The 23,350-nt window shown below is 35.0% G+C and overlaps 1 protein-coding gene and 1 pseudogene across 1 annotated transcript in view; one reads left to right on the forward strand and one right to left on the reverse strand.

The window, feature by feature from the left end:
* The window catches only part of LOC149816838 (ABC transporter B family member 11-like), an 80,048-nt gene that overhangs the window by 20,523 nt on the left and 36,175 nt on the right, over positions 1 to 23,350 (forward strand). The gene's annotated exons all lie outside the window — the stretch shown is intronic.
* LOC149816840 (uncharacterized) lies at positions 7,559 to 15,174 on the reverse strand (annotated as a pseudogene).

The raw sequence follows: 23,350 nt of genomic DNA on the forward strand, positions 1-23,350 counted from the left end.
AAGACGAGTCCCATCTCGGTTGCCACTCTTGTGATCATTGCAAAAAATTTCCTCTCGTTCCTCTTTTCCTTTCTAACCTCTATTCCCTTTTTGAAGGGGATAAAAGAAAGAAAGAAGAAAGAAAAGAAAGAAAGAAAGGAGAAGAAACTTTTTGCAAGGTCTCACTCGACCTTTATTTGAAAATATTTTTGAAATTACTCACCTCCATTTTTGAAATATTTGCAAGAAAAAATGGAAAGACGGGATTTGCTCATCGGTATGAGGTTCGACCGTTCCTGGCACCTTTACCAGAGGTAATCGAACCAAGGATCAAACTTATGCCTTTTGCTTTGCCTAAAATATTATCTAAAAATTTATTCTAAGTTTTAAAAAATGCACAAGAAATCATGCTCGTGCAATGCAAATGCAGAGATATATGCTTTTAAGAAGAATAACTTTAGAACTTTGATTTTTCCAAGTGATGTTGAAATACATTTGAAGATACTTGAAGAAATGATTTAAAGGGTGAAAATTGGTTTGAAGAAGTTAGATTTTGAATCTAACTTAGAACTTTGAAAAATGGATCTGGAAGAAAAGACTTTGAAGTTCTAAGTCTTGAAAAAATCAGAGTTTGGAAAATAAATCTTGGATGAAGAGAAAAGGAGAATTGGAATTTAGAATTTTGAAGTAAGAATGAAATTTCAAAGTCAAGATGAACTTTGAATTTGGATCGATTTTTAAGAATCAATTTTGAAAGGGGTCTTTGGTCTTGTGTTTTGAATTCAGAATAGGAATTTTTGACTTGGAAATTGAATTTAGACTTATGGAAATAGATTAGAAAGTGGTTTTGAAAAATAGAAATTTGAAATTGGAATCTTGAAATCCATATGAGATTTGAAAATTGAATTGAGTTTGTAATTAGAAATCAAATTAGAAAATGGAACTAGATTTGAAAATCTGAATCCAAGATGGAATTTGTTTTGAAATCTGGAATTCAAGATAGAATTGGATTTGAGAAATCCAAATGGAGTTTAGGAATAGAATTGAATCTAGGATTGGATTTGGAAAAATCTGGAATTCAAGATGGAATTTGGATTTGAAATCTGGAATTCAAGATGGAATCAGATTTGAAATCTAGAATCCAAGATTGAATTGGATTTGAAATCTGGAATCCAAGATGGAATTGGATTAGAGAATTCCAAATGGGATTCAAAAGTAGAGTTGGATCTGGATTTTGGAAATCTGGATGGGACTTGAAGATGAATTTGGATTTTGGAAATCCAGATGAGATTAAAAGATGGATCTGGATCTTAGAAACTCAAATGAGATTTAAAAATGGATCTTGGAAATCCTAATTTGATTTTGAAAATGGAAGTGGATTTGAGAAATCTTGGAAATGAATCTCAGAATTCCAAAGTTTAAATTGAACTTTGAAATTAGGATATTGAAGTTTGAATTTTTGAAAATAAGATGAAATAGAAAAGTGAATTGGAATTTACAAATAAGAATTGAAGATTAATTTAAGAAATAAGAAAGACATTTGAAAATTTATCTCAAAATCACTTGGATTTTGGAGATAACTTGAAATAATTTGAAAGAATGATGCAATTCTATCCTAAATGATGAATGAATTAAAAGAATTTTTAAAAATTGGATATTGAAAAGCATATTTCATTCTTTAAGTGAATTGAAATAAGATTGAAGATATAATACATTCTTGACTATGGTCATAAACGTATTATAAGCTAAGGAAGAAAATGACATTTTTCAGACGCTTCCTGCAAAAGATGAGTTAATACAAGCAATATAGAGAATGAATGTCATATTGAAAGCCAACATGCATGTGTCTAAGAACCAAATGGGAATATATATAATATGCTAAACTAGTGAGAAAATATGCTTTACTATTGAAGATATATACATGCTAATCCCTAAACTAATGAAAATCTACCTGAGAGGGCATATATGATGGTATGTGTATATAGATGGATTACAATATATGGGTAGGGTGAAGCGGATGGGATGGAAGCCATTAAAATGGCCATACAAGTGCAGGAAATTAATGAATGGAGTGAGCCTTTTATGCAAGGTATGTGCAAGGAAGATGTTGGGGGAACCGATTCTGCAACCCATGATGACTTCAATGGATAAGCTGTAATGTGGCAGATGATGTACAACCCATAGACACTTGTTGATGTTGGACAGCAAGTGAGTCATTTGGTGAGGATGCTGAATGCAAGGGTTTAGTGATTACAACAATATATATGCAGCAGGTGAGATACATATATGTATAATGGTGTTAGTAAGGTGCATTGTGTTTTGGAGGTGGGGAGTGCATGGGTGACCTAGCTGTGTAGTGAAGATGATACTCAAGTGATGGTGTAAATACTTCAGCAGTGTTGTTGAGTGAAGGATATAGCAGTGTGGGAGATAGTGAGTGAAAGTGACTACAAGTGCAGCAATGAGGGTGAATGAAGGTGATTGCTGCTGGGCAGTGGCAGTAACAATGCAATGGGTGAAAGGTGGCAGTCGGTGGGCTAAAGCAGGTAATGTTGTAGCCGTGTGTGGGAGATGTTATGAAAAGATGAGACAATCTAAATTTCGACTATACTTAAGCTACATGTTGCTGTTACTGGAAAATAAATATTATTGTGAGCAATTAGTGAAGAATCTAATGGTGCAGGTGATGGGGGTAAATGGGTGTTATGAGTGTAGTGAGTGCACTGCAGGTGGTAAGTGCATGTGCTAGAGAGTGATGGTGTTGTGATGCTTGTGTAGGAGCTAATGAGGTCGGTTTACACGGGGGGTGACAACAGCAAGTGAAAAGCATTAGGTGTTGTGCTGTGATATATGACAGAAAGGGGTATGGTGAGGAAGGTAAATGCATGTTGTGGAAATGATAACAACAAGGTGGCAGTAAATGGGTTGTTGAGAAATGATGAGAGTGATAAATGTTGTATGATAGGTGATTAAGTGAAGGTGTGCTACTGTGGAGAAATAAGTGATATAGTGTTGAACACAGGTAGTGTTGGGTAATATGTCGAGGAGGTGGCTGGTGAAGCAGGGTGGTAATGTGAAAACGACAAGTGCTAATCTTGCAATAGTGGGTGCAGCAAGTATGTATTAGCAGAGAATGTGTTGAAGACTGAAGTGAGGTTGTAACGACCCCAACTCCTACTTTTGAAAAATGCGGATTTTTTTTTTTTTTTTTTGAGTTGCGGAAAACTTCCCAGAGACCCGGGGTCCTCACAGTTCCAATTCCAACTGGACAGCCACAAACCACAAAAGAACTTGCAATTATCATCCATAAACTAACCAATACCTTTATTTATGATTTAAGAATTAATCTCCAAATAAAGTGTTTGATTCAACAGAAAGTAAAGTTACAATTTCAGAAATTAAAAGAACTAAAAGGCAAAAGATAGAGCCACTAAGTCCTCTACTGAAGCTGACAAGCCCAAGTATAACTCATCCATCCCAGATGCATGTCCAACTTCACTGTTCACCATTTCCTGTGAAAAACCAACAAAGTAGGGTGTCAGAACCAAAATTCTGAGCACAGCTACTTCTAAAGAAACCAGGTGAGAGAAAGAACATGGATAAGATTTCATGCAGTGATTCGAGTGAGTGCTTAAGTAAAATTTGCAACATCTAAATATCCATAACTATCAATATTTGTATTTACTCACTAGTCAAGAACAGTAAACAGTGTCATATATTGATAACTAAATGATCAAACCTTTCAGCATGATTTCACAAAGTAAATCATATGCTACCACCAAATGATGTCATGATATCAAGAATGATTCAATCATGCATGATCTAATGCATAACAGAAAAATGCATGATTATGTGCAATGCATGATTTCTTCTGTTATCTTTCATTTAAGTTTCATCTTTCCACATGCATGCCCTATTAGATGCACATATCTTTAGGTTCCTCTTTTTAATTACCGTGGCCCGCGGATACACCAAACGGGTACAAACCCCGAGGTCAAGTAGGTTCCCAGGGTAGCTTAACACACAATTTGTATTTTATTACTGGGTTCCAACTTAGCCCTCGACCGATATCAGGAAACAACACCATCCATCGGAACATTAGACCTCCACATCTAATGTCGGGGACACAAGGGACACCCCACGCCCACAAGTGCCACTTCCTTGGTACCATAAACTCACAGCTGTGACTAACACACCACTCCCGGGTAAAGTGGCGGGTTCTCCCTAAAACCGTGGCCAGGAGAAGAACCTCAATATCGGGTTCAGGGGCAACAACGCACACGGAGTTTTTGTATCCTTACAGTCTCCCCAAGACCGGATATCCAAGATTCTCATACTCCAGATGAGATATCCCAGAAAGTAAATTTACACTGTTCTTATTCATTATATTTTTAATTAAGTCAATTTCTTTAAGTTTGCAACACCCTATGCAAAAGTAAGGTGAAAACCCCGCATCCTCCCTTGAGGGGACCCATTCGGGACTCCAGCCCGTAACCACCACTAGAGCAGTGTAGTAATGTGTCAAGTGATGTATTTAGAAACATAACTAAAAGAAAACCAACCCACGGCACTCCAGGCCGCTGATGGTCCAATTTGGCCATCGGAGCATCACATAATAAAACCATAACAGTTAGTGAAAGCATAACCTTCACGGCAAGTGTTTTCTCTCAATCCAATACACAAGCTTTTAAATAACACATGGATCTTAGCCAAAAATATAATGTTCATCTAGGGACATACAAGCAAGATCCATTCCATATGTACAATTTCAGTTTCATGTATCCATTCTCCCTAAACAGTGTAACATGAGCACTGTTATACACAACTGACCCATTACTAATTACTAAAAAGTATACTAGTTAGTCATGCTTCATTTTATTCATATATTGCCTAACAGTAAATACTAATGAACCCATTCTCCAATGATAACAGTTGTGCCCAGTTTACCGAATATGAATGGGGAACTGTTCAAAAGAGTGGAGGTCGGCTATGTGTACCTAATAATGCTGTCCTCCGATTTGGCACATCACAATGTGACATTACAAGACATCCAAGAGAAACTATATCACTCATTCATAAGGAAAAGTAAACGATCTGGTGTAACCTAATACAAAATCCAATAGTCAATGTTATTTAAATCAAGTGAAGTCAATTCCTACTGTTTCAAGAAAATCAAAGCTATGAAAAAATTTCATAATGGTGCAATAAAAGTCAGTATGGCGAAAGCAGGCCCTACTATTGCAATATTGTTCCACTGCAGAGGATAACAGGGTATGCTAGAAAAATGGGGTATGATAATCAGAATGTAACAGGGTATACAATTCCTTTAACTGGTCAGCATACACCAAGGTATTCCATTGACACAACTATATAGAGGCATGCTGTTAACATTAAAAGACTGTTCGATTAACACAAATTGATCATAACATAATAGTGTGGGCAATTATCACTAACCGATATTTATTTTATCAAAATATACCTCTAATGATTACTCAAATTGGTGAACCTAATACTATACCTGAGGAGGTCCCAGATGGTCATACCTTTGCATTAAGAGTTTCCAACCCATACCCATTGAGTAATTTCATAAACAGGTAGTACAAAGTTCAAATGTGCAGATTAAATGTTTTTCATATTAAACCTATATTCAGTATATACGTTTTAAAGCCCCCTTGGTGCTCTAAAATGAAAACAAAGTGTGAATCACACACCAAGCAACGAGGAACTAGTGTCGTTCATACTGTCTTGCCCCAGCCTGGGACATGGCCAGGGTTCCCCTTTTTTTTTTTTTCAATCGAGTTAGAGGCCAGCTCCCAGCTAACTGGGTCAGCTGGGCCTGCTATGGCCTGGTTCAAAAGATGCACAGCACCCAGCCGATTGGGTCGGCTGGGCCGGTCACCCCTCAATGCACATTATATTTATATTGAATTCGCCAGAACGATAACCCCAACAGAATTTAACACATATCATGCCTCAATTCCAAATCAAGAGAAGGAATAGTAGGTCTAAATATTGACATCCACCTAAATAAAATAACTATCTTAAATCTGAACTAAGTTTAGGAGATAACCAATATACAATCCAACCAAAACAAAGGAAAAACACCCCACACCTGGAAAGATCCGAAACCCCCAAATCACCGAATTGGGGTTTTAGGTTTAGGGTTGATGTAAACCCCAAATCCTACTCTCAAATCCCCCACATGGAATCGAACCTATGTTCGATCCCTCACCCGAAATCCGAGAAGCACCGTACCTTATTGAAGATTTCTCCGGCGATCCCCGGCGGCAATCGCGAAAGCAGGGTCGCGGCTGATGCTCCTCACTGCTGCCGTGGCCTTCGGTGGTGGCTGACCGCAGCTCGTCGGCGAGATTCGAACTCCACCGGCGCGCGCACCGACTGAGAGAGACGCGAGGGAGATGAGGGAAGAGGGTGAGACCCCCTCTTCTGCCTCCCCTTTTTATCGCCGAGATGGGGGAGGTCGGTTACGCCCTGCGTAACCCCCCCCTTTTTCCCCTTTCCTTTTTCCTGTTACAACAGGATCGGGCAACCCTTATCGGGTGCCCTTTCCTCTTATTTTTTTTTTTAAAAAAACTGTCATGGGGTGGGGCTCGGGTCCGAACTCGGGACCCGTAACCCGGCCCCAAAACAAATATGGATCCACAAGTGGATCCAAATGGATCCACTGTGGATCCTTGGATAAAATTTTAAAAACATAAAAATTTTATTCATTTTGAATCTCACATTTTATAAAATCTTAACCCCCACCAAAATGGATCCGCAAGTTGGATCCAAGTGGATCCAACTGTGGATCCTCGAATCCGCTTAATATATATATATATATATATATATATATATTTCTATAGTATTACCCATATTAATATTATTTATTTATGATTATACACACACATATATATATATATATTTAGATATATATAAATATATATATATGTACATGGATCCGGTATATGGATCCCATACCCATCTACGCACCCTAATTGAATGATCATTCTCTGAATTATTAAATAAATTAAAAATTATTGTACTTATACGTATATATCAAATTTACGAGGTAAATGTACGCGAAAAAACCCCTTTATGGGTCCTGGATCTGTAATTTGGATCCAGGCCCAATTTGCAAAATTTTATAAAATTTTCAAGTTTTACAGAGGTGGTAAGCATTGTGAGTTGTAGTAGATGTACAGGATGTGCATATAGTATGGTGGCATGTACTGGAATGAAGATGGTGCTGTAAGCAAATAAAGCTATAGCAGGGAGGTGGATCAGGTGACCTAATAGTGATGGAAGAGGTGAAGGGTGAATTGGAATGATCTACGATGATCCATGACTCATGGGCAAAGTACCACAGGAGAGAGTCTTGAATCAATCACTTTAATAGTTGGGAATAGTCATGAAGCATAATCAAACAGTAAACCCACATAGAGATTCATGAAAATAATGCAGCGTATGGTGATCAAGTTCAGGCAAACTTAATTTTCTACCTTCAGTAAAAAAAAAGCCGTAGGCAATATGCTTATAGGTTGTTGAACCAATACCTGACCCCTTCAATGTAAGCAAGCTAGAAAAGCAAGGGAAACTGTGCAAGAGCAACGCAAAGCAAAAAGTGGTGATGCCTGCTAGTGTCCCTGTCATAACTTCTTGTTGGCACGAACAACACTCGCTTCAATGTCTTCACCAACAAGAATCTCGTGCACAAGCACATCCATAACAACACAACATAGTACGAATAACTCCAAGCAATTCTTGTAAGAAGATATAGATATGCCAACAAAAGCATATCCTCCATATGCAACAATATCCAACAATGGAGCCTCCCCGCTCCCTAGGAAATATGTGGACGCTTTTAGCAGCAAAATCTGAAGAAATCAACCAATCAACCCCTTCAAGAATTGTAGCGTAAGTGTTTCAGGACTAAATTTCCTAAGGAGGCCCATTGCAAACCCAGCTAGAACCACATAGGTAACAAATGTCGTGAAAGGAATGTAGGGATCGGGTATATTGATATCATAAGTAGGAGGTTTATAGGGTATCCCTCCTCCAACTTGCTCTGCTATCATTGTCCAATGACCTTTGCTGATATTGCCTCGCACGTATTTAGAGCCAGAACGCAAAATTCTTTCCCCATATGCACCTAAACCACTTCGAATAATTCCTGGTCCAGCTCCATAGAAGGTATTCCCAAATGGATTAGGTTGTTGAACATTTGTTGGCTGCCTTGGTATGCCAGCCTGCCCACCCAAATTGTCGTATATTTGTGGGTGATGAGGAACTTACTATTTTTTTTATGTGTCATTCATACAGATGGCTCTGTGTAAAAAATGCTACCATGAATTCCCCAATCCTTCAGTTATTTTTTGTAGTATAAATTCTTGTGCAGTTCTGATTTTATGAACTTCAAAAAGCTCACACTTATATATATGTTTTCAAGAAGATCAAAAGACAAAGAGGCTAGATCAGAAGGGAACGATCATGCAAACCTTTTTGGGTACAGGGGAAGGTGAGCTGGGTAATAAGGATTACCAAAATGGATGAGAAAAGGTATCCAAACATTACCATTTAGTGGATTTCAGAAAGGAAAGAATCTAATGCTAATTAAATACAGACAATGTAATGAACAACGTGAAACAGGAAATGAAATACAAATCAGAATTTAGAATAAACGTAGGAAATTGATACGACGAATAGGAAATCACATACGACAAGCAATTAAACTGAAAACAGAAAATAATAAAGAGAATAGCAGAAAATGAAAACGGATCATCAGAATAGAGTAGAAAATTGGATATAAACAAGAAATCAAAATGAAAAGGAGAAATTGAAGTGAAATGGGACATAGATGGGACAGGAATATCCAGGTGATTCGGTGATGTCATTGCAAGACATCACCAATTACTAATATGTAAGGCAATTGCAGAGGTTTACCCCATCAACTGATGCAATGGGTCCTTAACATTTGATGTCATTGATGATGTTGGGAATCTCAGAACTCGGATGCACACCACCAAGATACTTATATGGTGTGATCAAGCCACTGGATCCCAAAAATGTAATGATATACAACGAGTATAAGCCATGACAAACTTTACAAAGTATTAAAGCATAAATTAATAGTCGATGAAATGGGGAAGGGAGGTAGAAGATGGATGAGATATATATTTACTATATAGACTGATATAAACTAAAAATTCAGGAAATATAACAAGAAGGAAATGAATAGCAATCAGGAACAAAGACAAAAGACAGGGAAAGAAAAACAGGGAACTAGGAAATCAATCAAATATAAATGAGAATGGAAATTCGTGAACAAGAATATAATGGCAAACATGAATGAAAAACTAGTGAACATGACGATTAGAAGGCAACCAGAGATCCATCATATAATCGAAATGTGATAGAATATTAATCGAACAACAGAAATATTAATGCAAAGTAAAAGACGTTGATGCAAAACTAAATAGCAAATCATAAGGAATATGCAAAAAAAAAAAATCAAACGAAATTCAAAAGCGACTTGCAGAGGGAAGAAGAAGAAAATAAGAAAAAAAGATGTTGGAATCGTATGTTCCTTTGTTGATGTAGCAGTAGGTGGATTGATTCTTCTATATGCAGGTTGATCCCACCATTGATGCTTTATAAGAGGAGAAAGAAGAGAAAACCAAAGAGAATAAAATCTGAGTAACCAAAGGAAAAATGAGATAAAGAGAAAGGGAACTTTGCAGAAAATCAAAAGAAAAGAGGAACGATTACTTACCTGTAACTGCAGGGGGTGGTCAATCAACTTCCTTCATATGATGGAGAGGAGGACCAGAGAGAGAGAGAGAGAAATGAAGAAGAGGAAAGGGGAAAAGAATGGGCTCATCGAGAAGAAGAAGAAGATGGTGGGGTGAAAAATGGTCGATCGTGAAAATGGGGAGGTGAAGAGGCGATGAGGATGAAGGGAGCCTTTGGCTCTGTTTTATAATAGAAAGTCGTTAGGCTCCTTTCGAAAATGATTCCTCGAATTTTTCAAAAATTTAAAAATGGTGGTTGTATTTTACAAGGGTTTTTTAAAAGAAGGTTTAAGGCTATTTTCTAAAGAAATCTTTTTCTTATATATATATATGTATTTTCTAAAAAGAGAAAATTAAGAAAATACGAGGATGACACAAATCTTTAAAATAGGGGATTCAAAATGAGATTTTTTGAAAGATTTTTATAAAATATTCGTTTTGAAATTTTAAGTTTTTCTGAAATAAGGCTTTTTATAAAATATATAATTTATTTCATAAAATGAACCCCAAAATGGATTTGGATCCAAGATTTTGTGAAAATATTGACTTTGGATCTTGAATTGAGATTGGATCCAGATAAAAACCTCCAAGAAAATTCAAGGAATTGATTTTTTTGATTTTTTTAAAGATAGAAGATCCGGGATCAGAATTGGATCCGGATATCCGATTTGGATCTGAAATTGGGTCAGATGTAAAACTTGAATCCGGATTCCACTGAATTCGAGAAATAAATAGGATTTTGATTAGAAATTGACATGATTTATTTAAAGGATGGGGCCAGGGGCAAAAGGGAATTTTTGGATTTTTTTGAAAAATTTGGGGTGTTAACAGCACGCCAAGTGTTGGAGTTTTGGCTTTCGCTATCTTGTGCGATCTTTATGGATTTTGAAACCCCTCGATCTTTTGGGTTTCAATTTGTTCTTCATATTATTAGTGGTAAGTTCCCTTAACTCAACTTGTAGAGAGCATGTTTAAGGCACTAATTGTGTAAGCATGATGTTGTTATGTTAAATACTTGACTGAATTGCAAATACAGGTTATGAGCACACACCACATTCAGTTGTGGATATCTAAGGTTGTTATGTATGCATAAGTTTTCCTATATGTTTAACATATTTGAGTGTAAGACATACCAAAAATGTGACACTTATGCTAAGTATCAAAATGGCTATAAGCTAGTGTGTATTGAATGAAATGCAATGTAAAATGCAAAGCGGGTAAACACCCATGGTAAGTATACGTGATGCAAATATAGCACACAATAATTTATTTTATTGTATGCAACACCTCCATGCCCGCACACTTCACTTAGTTGTGGATATCTAAGACTGTTGTGATTGTAGTTCAGAGAACATCAGAGAACATGCTGAGCATGATTTGAATATATGGTAATAAAAGTGCTTTTTTTTTTATGGTTCAGGAGATCATGCTCATTGTGATTGTAATTAGTGAAATATGGAGTGTATTTGTTGCAGGTACATGTTTGAGCATGCATCATTGAAATGAATGTTGCATGATTGATGTGATAATATAGCTAATTTAAATTGCTTGTGCAAAATGATATTTTTATGAAATATGCCATATATGTTATGAATAGATCATGCATGAAAGCATGTGGAATAGAATCACGTTCATAATAAAATTATGTAAATACAGCTATACATGGACAAATACATCTTGTGCTCTTATGAATGAACCATGATTTGTGTGAATGCTATTAATATTACAATAGTCTTAGTTGTGGATACCTAAGACTGTTGTGATTGTAGTTCAAAGATCATGATGAGCATGATTTGAATATATGGTAATAGAAGTGCTTTTCTTGTTGTGGTTCAGAAGATCATGCCCGTTATGATTATAGTTAGTGGAATATTAAGTATGTTTGTTGCAGGTACATGTTTGAGTATGCATTATTGAAATGAATGTTGCATAATTGATATGATAACATAACTAAATTAAATTACTTGTGTGAAATAATATTTTTTTGAAACATGCCATGTATGTTATGAACAAATCATATTTAAAAGCATGCATGATAGAATCATGTTCATAATAGGATTATGCAAATACTGTTATGTATAGAATGATACATCATGTGCTCTCATAGATGAACCATTATTTACGTGAATGCTATTAATATATATACTATGTGTGAGACACATTATTTATGAAATGTCTACTTTGCATATTGATTCACATAGTGAAAATATATATATGACTCAAATCATGTTTGCATAACTTAAACTACGTAGAAGTTACATATATTGAGGTTTAGTTGCTTTGTATTATAGAATGTGCATGTTCACATATGCATACACAAAATTACAAGTCTTATTTATGCATGCTTTGAGGTTCAATTTATGAAATATAATGTTGCTTGTTTGCGATATCATGCATATGATGATATGATTGAAATGTTGTGATATATGAGGTGACATTTGACATGTTATATGATATCATGCATGTTGATTGATGCATAAAATGAGATATGCGTAGATCTTTTTTAGATCAATTGAATGTTTAAACCCAGAGAGTGGCTCTTGACCTTGTATTTGGTCGATTGAGTTGATATGTGTTGGTGCTCTAAAGTGGTAACTTAAAATCTTATGATTTGCCAATTGATTGTATACATGCTTTTGCCCATGTTGGTGGCTATCGACCCTAAAAGTAGTGAATTATATTGATGCATGTATGACAATAGTTTTCACTGGATAATGTACTCATTGAGAAATTATTCTCAAGGGATTCTCTATGAGGGTGTGCATGATCAGATCAGGTAATCCGGCTAGAACGGTAAGTCTCTATGAGAAAGTACATTGTCCAAGAGTAGGTAGCTCATTAATATAGTATATCCATATAAAGAACTGCATTGTCCAAGACCAGGCAGACCATCCATCTAGGGCGGAAACTCCTTATGAGGTTATAAATTTTCCAGACCAAGTGATCCGGCGTGGATCTTGTAAATTTTTGTTATGATTAAATGTAATGCTATGATCTTGTGAGCTGGTGAAAATCACCTGTCATGAGTCTAGAGATTTGGCTTTTCGGTTGTAGTATAATAATATATTGAACTTAAATGTGAGAATCAGACCTTTATCAATTTTAGATCTTGATATATGGTTATGATTGTGATGCTTATGTTAGCGTATAGGTGAATGACACATCACACCTATAAATGACTAGGTTGACTTATTAGGTGAATTGCATATCACGCCTGTATAGTTTCATTGCAAATGATTGCATTATAATTGTTTGATTTGAATATATCATACCTATGTACATGATTGATGTATGTCATGAATATCTAATTGATTTACTAAAGAAGTATGTGTGTGTGTTTCATGCTCAAGTGGTCAAATATGATTTGACCTATTGTTTATATCAATTATGAGTACATATAAAAATTATGCAATGATCTGAATATCTTAGATGCATACATATATTTATGTGATAATTTATATATCTTAAATACTTATGGATTATGCTTTTTGATATGAGTTAAGGTTGAATAAAATATTAAGTGATAAAATGCTTTTAAATATTTTATATTTGAATGCTTGAATGGATGACTTATAGGACGTTGTTCTCTTGTCTCTCACTTGATGATTGATAAATAATATATCATGTCTTTACGTTTGAATGCTTGATATGTTTTCTTCAAGTTTGGGATGGGTTAACCTATCAGACTTTAGTGAGTCTGACTCTGTTTTATGGGGGATGGGTAATGCGGGTAAAGTATGATGAGTAGTTAAAGCGAAGGACTAGTCAAAGTATCATCATTGAGGGTCTACTCTTACCTTACGATCTTGGTAGACATGATCTTTTTGTTTTTATATACTTTATCATATAGAGACTGAACTATCATTTTTATACTCTGATTTGAAATGAAATTAAAACTCTTCATATTTCAGTCTTATATTGTACATGGTTTGAAATGTGTATATCACGTACATTTTGATTTAATCGTTATCTTTAGTGTGACTCTGTCCAAAGTCTTAACTATTTTTTAAAATTGTTTCTACATTATAAGATCTGAGTTACTTATATTTACTTATACATATAAAAAACATTGGTCACAAAATTTTAATATTGAAAAAATAATTAAGGTTAAATTTTTGGGGGCATTACAAAATGGTATCAGAGCAGTTTGATAATAGTGACTACGAAATGTGAATAAGATGACTTTTGCAGGTAAGGTATCCATTTATAAATCTTATTGATGCACATATATGAAATATGTCAATTTTAAATGTGAAAAACATTCATGATGTGTGATGTTTGAAATATTGTTGATGTGAACCTAGAAATATGTCTAGGATTTATATTTATTGTGTGATTTTTTCTTGAATAGATGGCTTGGGCAGGAAGGGTCAATGACCTAATAAATACTCTCACTTGTTTGAATGATTGTATAAATTTTGGGGACAAATTTTTTTTTAAGGGCGATAGGATATAAAACCTATAATTTTAAAGGATTATTAATAAATAAAGAATTCAACTTTATCATTGAGTTAGAAATATATTTCTACTTTTTATTTTCAAGTATTGGCATTGTACATGCTCAATTACTTATTTCGGGTCAATAAGGGTAAAATAGTTATTTCAAGAATTATTTTAGATAAAATCATGTTAAAATATTTAAATTATTATGAAAATTATTTACTTTAGTGAGTCATAACTCATCAAGGTATTAGCAAAGTGTTTTGGACCTAACTAGATGTATTTTGGTAGTTTCAAAAGACATTCTATCAAAAGGTATTTTAGTCTTTAATAATTTATAGAAAATATTGCAATCGAATAAATTAGTATTTTAGAAAGTACCAAAACCATGAACTATTTAGAATTAGTATAGCTATTGTGGTGTTAATAAGATAAGAAAAATGAATTTTAGAAAAGATTATGGATTTTTAATGGACTCGGTGTCCAAGTGGGTTCGGACCCAATAGTCAACCCAGTTTCATAATAATTTCTTAAATTTAAATATTTATTATAATATATATATATATATTTTAACCTTTTAATTTTTAAAAGAAAAAGAAAATAAATGTAATTAATTAATTCTTATTATGTCATTTTATTTTAGTGTGGTAGTATGGGAACCAGACCTAATTCAGACCCAACATCTGAGGCGCACAAGGGGTTTAGCATAAAAAAAATCAACCTAAGTATTTAATGAAAAACTTTGGTTTTTCCTTCTTCTCTTTCTCAACTCTCTCTGTTTTCTCTAAGCATGGTGGCTGACCACCATTGCCACCCAGCTCCGTTGAACACCACCAATGGTCAACCCTCCTCCTTGAGCACTAGAGGGTGCCACTCCCTTCCGGTGGCCTCTGCTATGCTTCTCTGCTCTTTGACCAGATTGAACAACCGAGCCTTTTAGCATGGAACTCCATAATCTCGGCATTCCCGTGGAGACAGAACCTCTTCGGCCATGCTCTGTCCTTCCTGAGAATGCAGGACTACGGAGTTGCACCCTACAAGCATTCCTTCACCTTTACCCTGATGGTGTGCATCAAGGAGCTCGCCCTCAATGAGAGAATGCATATTCACAAGAGGATTTTGAAGTGTGGGCTTGGTTTGGATAGGTACATACAAAATAATCTCATTAGGCTTTACTATAGTTGTTCGTGAATCAGGCTTGCATGCCAAGTGTTCGAAAAATGTTTGAGAGAGATTTGGTTTTGATGACATCAATGGCAGATGGATATGTGAAAGCTGGGAGAATTGCCGATACCAGGGAGGTGTTCAATTTGATGGCTGAGAAGGATGAAGTGATGTGGACAAGATACTTGCTTTCATTAGAGTGTCTCGGTAGTTTGGAGGAAGAGTTCTCTTGTATTTGAGCGATCATTGCAATGTTGTTTTTTGAGCTTCAGTGAGGTGAGAAATATGGAATTGTTAGTTTATTATAATTTTTAAAGTTGAATATGTTTTGCAGTTAAATCTAATCTAGCTTCAGTTTTCCTTACCCTGAGGTGTGCATTAATTTGAGCATTCTTGTTAGAGAAGTAGCATCCATTAAATTCATTTGTTGTTGTGAAACTCAGTTAAGAAAGAACTTCTGTGGAGCAGAAGGAAATCTTATGGCTCGAATAGAGAAGATGGTTATGATAGTAGAAGAGAATCATGCTCTGAGATGCTTAGAGAAAGCCTAGATATCAATGAGTAGCTAGGGGAATATAGAGGGGTTCCCTATCCTCGAGGTTGAGTGGCAGAAGATGGATAATCCTTATATGAGAAAAGCTATGGGGATTTTACAGCATTAGAGTGCGTGCAAACCAGTGGTTATGCCCCAGTTGAACCATTCAGCGCTATCCTTCTTGGTGTTACATACACAAGTCAAGTGTTCGAGTTTTTTCTATTGCTAGCTTGAGCGGTCTTTACGAATTTTGAAACCCCTTAGTCTTTTGGGTTTTGATTCGTTCTTCACATTATTAATGGTAAGTTTTCTTAACTTGTAGAGAGCATGTTTAGGCACTAATTGTGTAAGCATGATGTTGTCGTGCTAAATACTTAATTGAATTGCAAATACAAGTTATGCGCACACACCACACTGAGTTGCAGATATCTAGGGTTGTTATTGTAAGACCCACAATTTTCAGTGAATTCTGAATAAAACTAAGAGGTATTTTATATAAAATTATCATATTGACCCAAAATGCAGAATGAATAAATTTCAATGATCCAATATACTTAGGACGTATATATCTCCATAAATATATGCTCAAATAGTCAGGGGACTATAACTCTCTCACTGGACAAAATTAGAGGATTTTAATGAGCCAATCCACTTCATCTTGTTGATACAAAAAAAAATGGTGTACTGACATTTTTTTGCAAAAATTATCGATGAAACTCCGAAAATGCATGGGCCCCACAAAAATATCCAGCAGGCTCCACGAAAATATCTCATCAAAAGTATCTTGTGGGCCCCACATAAATATCTCATAGAATCATTAGGTGAGCCTCACAAGGACATAGAAGTCATTTAGTTACTTTGCCACTAAGTTTGGATCTTGGATCAGGTGGGCCATTTGGAACAGGCCCAAACCCTATGTGGATCTAAGATCCACATTTTTGCCTATAAATAAGAGGAGACCCCCCTCCTTTAAGAAAAAAATTCCAACCCTTTCTGTCTCTTGGTTCTAGCCTAGGTTAAGCCTAGTTGACTTAGACCAAGCCCACTTAAGGTGAGCTTGGACCTTTTTAGCCTAGGTTGAGCCTAGTTGGGTCAAGTCAACTTGACCTTCTCAGCTAACTTTTCTTTACTTCCCTTGTCTTGGTCTTAGCCTAAGTCAAACCCACTTGACCTAGACTGAGTCTACTTGAGGTGAGCGTGGACCCACCTAACCTAGACCAAACCCAATTGGGCCAAAACCCATTAACCCTGACTGCTTGACCTCCTCTACCATTTTCTTGACTAGGTCCAACCTATCTGACCTAGCCTAGCCTACTTGAAGTAGGTTCGAACCCAGTTGGACCTAAACTAAGTCCAATCTAGTTTTGGTCTGAACCTCACCGTTTTGCCAAACTGTTGAGTTCTGCAAGAGACTCTCTTGATTGTGACTGTACCGATTGTAAAGAACATGCCAACCATATCCTAGGAGTGCATCAACTACCTCGTTGAAGCACCACCACCTTGTCTGTGTAAGTTTGTGCACTGAATAATGCCAAAACTCTTGCTTTTCTCGATAGATGCTTTGCTTATGCGTTTGAGATTGCTATTATGTTGAATGGTGCTAAGGCTCCTGCTTTCTGCAATATATATGTATTTGCTTACGTATTTGAGATTGTCATCATGTTGAACGGTGCCAAGGCTCCTACTTTTCATAATATATATGTATTTGCTTATGCATTTAAGATTGTCGTCATACTGAATGGTGCCGAGGCTTCTGCTTTTTTGTAAGTTATTTAGTTTGGTTTCACCCGTTGGGTCTTATATATGCTTTTACATTGTTGATGCGCTATATTATACATAGGCTCTGACATTTATTATATATAGTTGTGCATAAGAAAGCGTAAAAATAGAGAAATACTCTCCATTGCCAAATGTGATTCCAAATACCCATCCTCATTCCAGACGTTGTTTGGCAAAAAAAATCCTATTAAAAAGGTTTCGCTATTTACGCAAAACTACTTTTACATAAACATCTAAGTCACTTGTATATGGCCTAACTAAGACCTGGGTTTCCAATAAACCATGGTAGATGAAAAGTATGTGCAATGGTGCACATCTATCCCCTACGTGTAATGCTTTCTCCATCAAAGAGTGGAGGTGCTGCCAAATTTTCTGAAAAGATGCTCACCGAGCTTAAAAAAGCATAGCGTTTTTTTCATCAAAGAGACAAGGTACTACCAAACTTTCTGAAAAGATGTTCACCAAGCTTAAAAGAGCGTAGCACTTTCTCTGTCAAAGAGAGGAGGTGCTGCCAAATTTTTTGTAAAGATACTCATCGAGCATAAAAGAGCATAGTGCTTTCTTCATCAAACAGAGGAGGTGCTGCCAAAATTCTGATAAGTCACTTTCTATAATAAAAAAAGAATATCACGCTTCCTCCGTCAAACTGACGAAGTGCTGCTAAAATTTCTGGCAAACACTTGCCTAAGCTAGTATGAATGACACAATGATGCCTCCATTGTTGGAACCCTGCCTGGATGGCTCGTTCCACTTCCACCTCCAAGGGCATTGCACTCACAAGGTTGATGTGCCAGAGCAGTCATTGCACCTTGATTAGGCTAGTGCTCATTGCAGTTATATGCGTTGAGCAATCAGTTCAAAGCAATTGTTGTCTATGCACGCCCATGTGAAACACTATTCTACAACAAGACTCGTAAGGGTCGTTGTGTTAAAGTTGGTTGTCCACCCGAAAGGGGTGAAACGCTCGTGAAGGTTGTAGATGCCGAGAGTGAGGACCTGCATGCATATGAATAAAATATAATGGTAGTCCCTAGAGCACATTGGTGGCCCGTGCTTCATAATACTGAGTGGAGTTTGGGCTATATATTCTCTTGGTGCAGAATACATTGAATTGCCTATGTGTCACTTGACGTCTTAATAAGAAAGGTTATACCGTTGAACCCCTTCAGGACTTGCGCTCACTATGGCATAACGATGATGGTACCACCTCGGGTGTGTATTATGTTATGCACCAAAGAGTTCAAGGGACCTCCCATCACTCAGAGGTTTGGAGGTCGGGTTATCCTTAAGATATAGGGATTAAACCCCATTACTATAGTAGAAGGATGCATCCGAAATGGCCTGGTGGATTGATCCAGTAAAGGACCCAAGTTATATCCATACAGATAAGCTAAGCTCGAGGAGTTCTTGCTTGGATTCGTGGGATACTGATTTGCCAAGTCATGGAGACGTAAGCTCTGATGTTCTAACCATGGCCCTAAAGAGGCTTTCGTATTATACTTTAACTCATGGAGACTTGAGCTACATTTTTTTTAACTGCGGCCTTAAGAGGCTCCTTGTATTATCATGTTTTATACTTGCTTTGAATTGAAATACTTTTCTACTAGACCAACGATGGTTTTGACCCTATTTTATTGAAGATACAGGTACTGAACCTATGATTTAATATGTGGAACATGGCAACATCGAGCTACAAGGTTTCTCCATACTGTGTTGAATATTTCATTTATAAAACCACTTTTATAGAATACTGCATTTCTAAGCAGTGATGTCTATAATAAATAACTTATTTTGATAAATAACATACTTTGGTGGTCAATGAGTGCTTGGCTACATACCAGTAACTTTTCTGACATCTTTTAAAATCAACAACTCATTATGGTCTATTTTTGCTGCTCAAAACCTTTTCTAAATTCTGCTACAAAGAAAAAAAAAGAAATTCATGAAATTTTGACCAAGTTTTATTTTGGAAATCAAGGGCATTACAATTATGTATACATAAGTTGCCATATATGTTTAACGGATTTGAGTGCAGAACATACCAAAAATGTGATACTTATGCTAAGTATCAAAACGGTTATAAGTCAGTGTGTATTGAATGAAATGCAATGTAAAATGCAAATCGGGTAAACACCCATGGTAAGTATACGTGATGCAAATACATCATACAATAATTTATTTTATTGTATACAACACCGTCATGCTCACATACTTCACTTAGTTGTAGATATCTAAGACTGTTGTGATTGTAGTTCGGAGATCATGTTGAGCATGATTTCAATATATGGTAATATAAGTGTTTTTCTTGTTGTGGTTCAGGAGATCATGCTCATCATGATTGTAGTTAGCAGAATATGAAGTGTATTTATTGCAGGTACATGTTTGAGCATGCATTATTGAAATGAATGTTTCATGATTGATCTGATAACACAACTAATTTAAATTGCTTGTGAAAAACAATATTTTTATAAAACATGCCATGTATGTTATGAACGAATCACGAAAGCATGTGTGATAGAATCATGTTCATAATAGGATTATGTAAATACAATTATACATGGATTCATATGTCCCATGCTCTCATGGATAAACCATAATTTATGTGAATGCTATTAATATATATATATATATATATATACTATGTGTGAGACACATTATATATGAAATGTTTGCTTTGCATATTAATCCATGTGGTAAAAATGTATATATCACTTGAATCATGTTTGTATAACTCAAACTATATAGGAGTTATGTATGTTGAGGTTTAGCTACTTCGTACTATAGAATGTGCATGTTCATGTATGCATATACAAAATTACAAGTCTTATTTACTTATGCTTCAAGGTTTAATTTATGAAATGTAATATTACCTGTTGGCGATCTCATGCATGTCATAATATGATTGAAATATCATGATATATGAGGTGACATGTGATGTGATATATGATATGGTATATGATGTGGTGCATGTTGATTGATGCATAAAATGAGATATGCATAGATTTTTTTAAGATCAATTAAATTTTCAAGCCTAGATCATTGCTCATGACCTTGTGTTTGGTCAATTGAATTGATATATGTTGGTACCCTGAAGTGGTAACCTAAAATCTTGCGATTTGTCAATTGATTATATATATGCTTATACCCGTATTGGTGGCTATTGATCCTGAAAGTGGTCAATTATATTGATGCATGTATGATAATAGTTTTCACTAGATAATGTATCCATTGAGGAACTGTTCCTGAAGGATTCTCTAAGGGTGTGCATGACCAGATCAGGTAATACGGCTAGATAGGTAAGTCTCTTTGAGAAATGTATTGTCTAAGAGCAGGTAGCCCGCAAAAATGATATATTCCTGTGAGGAACTGCATTATCTAAGACTAGGCAGACCATCCATCCAGGGTAGTAACTTCTTGTGAGGTTGTATATTTCCCAGGCCAGGTGATTCAGCGTAGATCTTATAAATCTTTGTTATGATTAAATAAAATGCTATGATGAATTATGATGATCTTGCAAGTTGGTTGAGATTACCTGTTAAGAGTTTAGAGACTTGGCTTTTCAGTTGTGGCATAATTATATATTGAACTCAGATGTGAGAATCAAACCTTTATTGATTTTAGATCTTGATATGAGATTATGATTGTGGTGCTTATGTTAGCATATAGGTGAATGACATATCACCCCTATAAATGACTAGGTTGACTTATTACGTGAATGACATATCATGCCTACATAGTTTTACTGCAAATAATTGCATTATAATTGTTTGATTTGAATATATCATACTTATATATCATGATTAATATGTATCATAAATATCTAACTGATTTATTAAAGAAGTATGTGTGTGTTTCATGCTAGAGTAGTCAAATATGATTTTACCTATTGTTTATAAGAATTATGAATACATATAAAAATGTTGGAATGACATGAATATCTTAGATGCACACACACATACACACACACACACACACACACACACACACATATATATATATATATATATATATATATATATATATATATATATATATATAACTTGTATGTCTTGAATACTTATGGATTATGCTTTTTGATGTGAGTTAAGGTTGAATGAAATATTAAGTGACGGAATGCTTTTAAATGCATTATGTTCGAATGCTTGAATAGATGAGTTATGGGACATTGTTTCCTTGGCTCTCACTTAATGATTGATGAATAATACATCATGTCTTTACCTTTGAATGCTTAGTATATTTTCTTCAAGTTTGGGATGGGTTGCTCTACCAAACTTTAGCGAGTTTGACCATGTTTTATGGAGGACAGGTAATGCAAGTAAAGTATGATAAGTAGCTGAAGTGAAGGACTAGTCGAGCTGCATCCTTAAGGGTCCACTCTTACCTTATATTCTTGGTAGACATGATCTTTTTGTTTTAATGTGTTTGATCATGTAGAGACCGAACTATCGTGTTTATATTCTAATTTAAAATAAAATTAAAACTTTTCATATTTTAGCTGTATATTGTATGTGGTTTGAAATATGTATATCACGTACATTTTGATTTGATTATTATCTTTAGTATGACACTGCCCAAAGTCTTAACTCTTTTTCAAAACCATTTCTGCGTTACAAGATCTGAGTTACTTACATTTACTTGTACATATAAAAAATTTGGTCTCAAAATTTCAATATTAGAAAAATAATTAAGGTCAAAATTTTGGGGCATTAGAAAATAGCATCAGAGCAGTTTGGTAACAGTGACAACGAGATGTGAGTAAGATGACTTTCGCAGGTAAAGTATCCATTTGTAAATCTTATTGAGGCATATATATGAAATGTGTCGATATTAAATATAAAAAACATGTATGATCTATGATGTTTGAAATATTGTTGATATGAACCTAGAAATATGTCTAGGATTCATATTTATTGTGTGAGTTTTTTTTAAACAGGTGGCTTGGGCAGGAAGGGTCAATGACGTAATGAATACTCACACTTGTTTAAATGTTTGTATAAATTTCAGGGATAAAATTTCTTTTTAGGGGGTTAGGATATGAAACATGTAATTTTTAAGGATTATTAATAAATAAAGAATTCAACTTTATCATTGAGCTAGAAATGTATTTTGCTTTTTATTTTCAAGTATTGGTATTGTACATGCTTAATTACTCATTTTGGGTCAATAAGGGTAAAATAGTTATTTTAAGAATTATTTTAGATAAAATACTATTAAAATATTTAAATTATTATAAAATTTATTTATTTTAGTGAGTCATAACTCATCAAGGTGTTACCAAAGTATTTTGAACCTATCTATATGTATTTTGGTAGTTTCAGAAGAAATTCTATCAAAAGGGTATTTTGGTTTTTAATAATTTATAGGAAATAATGTAATCAAATAAATTAGTAGTTTAGAAAGTACCAAAAGCATGAACTATTTAGAATTAGTATATCTATTTTGTTGTTAATAAGATAAGAAAAATAAATTTTAGAAAATATTATGGATTTTTTAATAGACTCGATGCCCTAGTGGGTTCGAACCCAATGGGTTGACCCAGTTTCATAATAGTTTCTTAAATTTAAATATTCATTGGAATATATATTCTAACCTTTTAATTTTTAAAAGAAAAAAAATAAATGATAATTAGTTAAATCTTATTATGTCATTTTATTTTAGCATG

Source organism: Nuphar pumila, chromosome 14, assembly GCF_984573655.1.
Source record: "Nuphar pumila chromosome 14, dmNupPumi1.hap1.1, whole genome shotgun sequence".
In the NCBI taxonomy this organism is placed as follows: domain Eukaryota; kingdom Viridiplantae; phylum Streptophyta; class Magnoliopsida; order Nymphaeales; family Nymphaeaceae; genus Nuphar; species Nuphar pumila.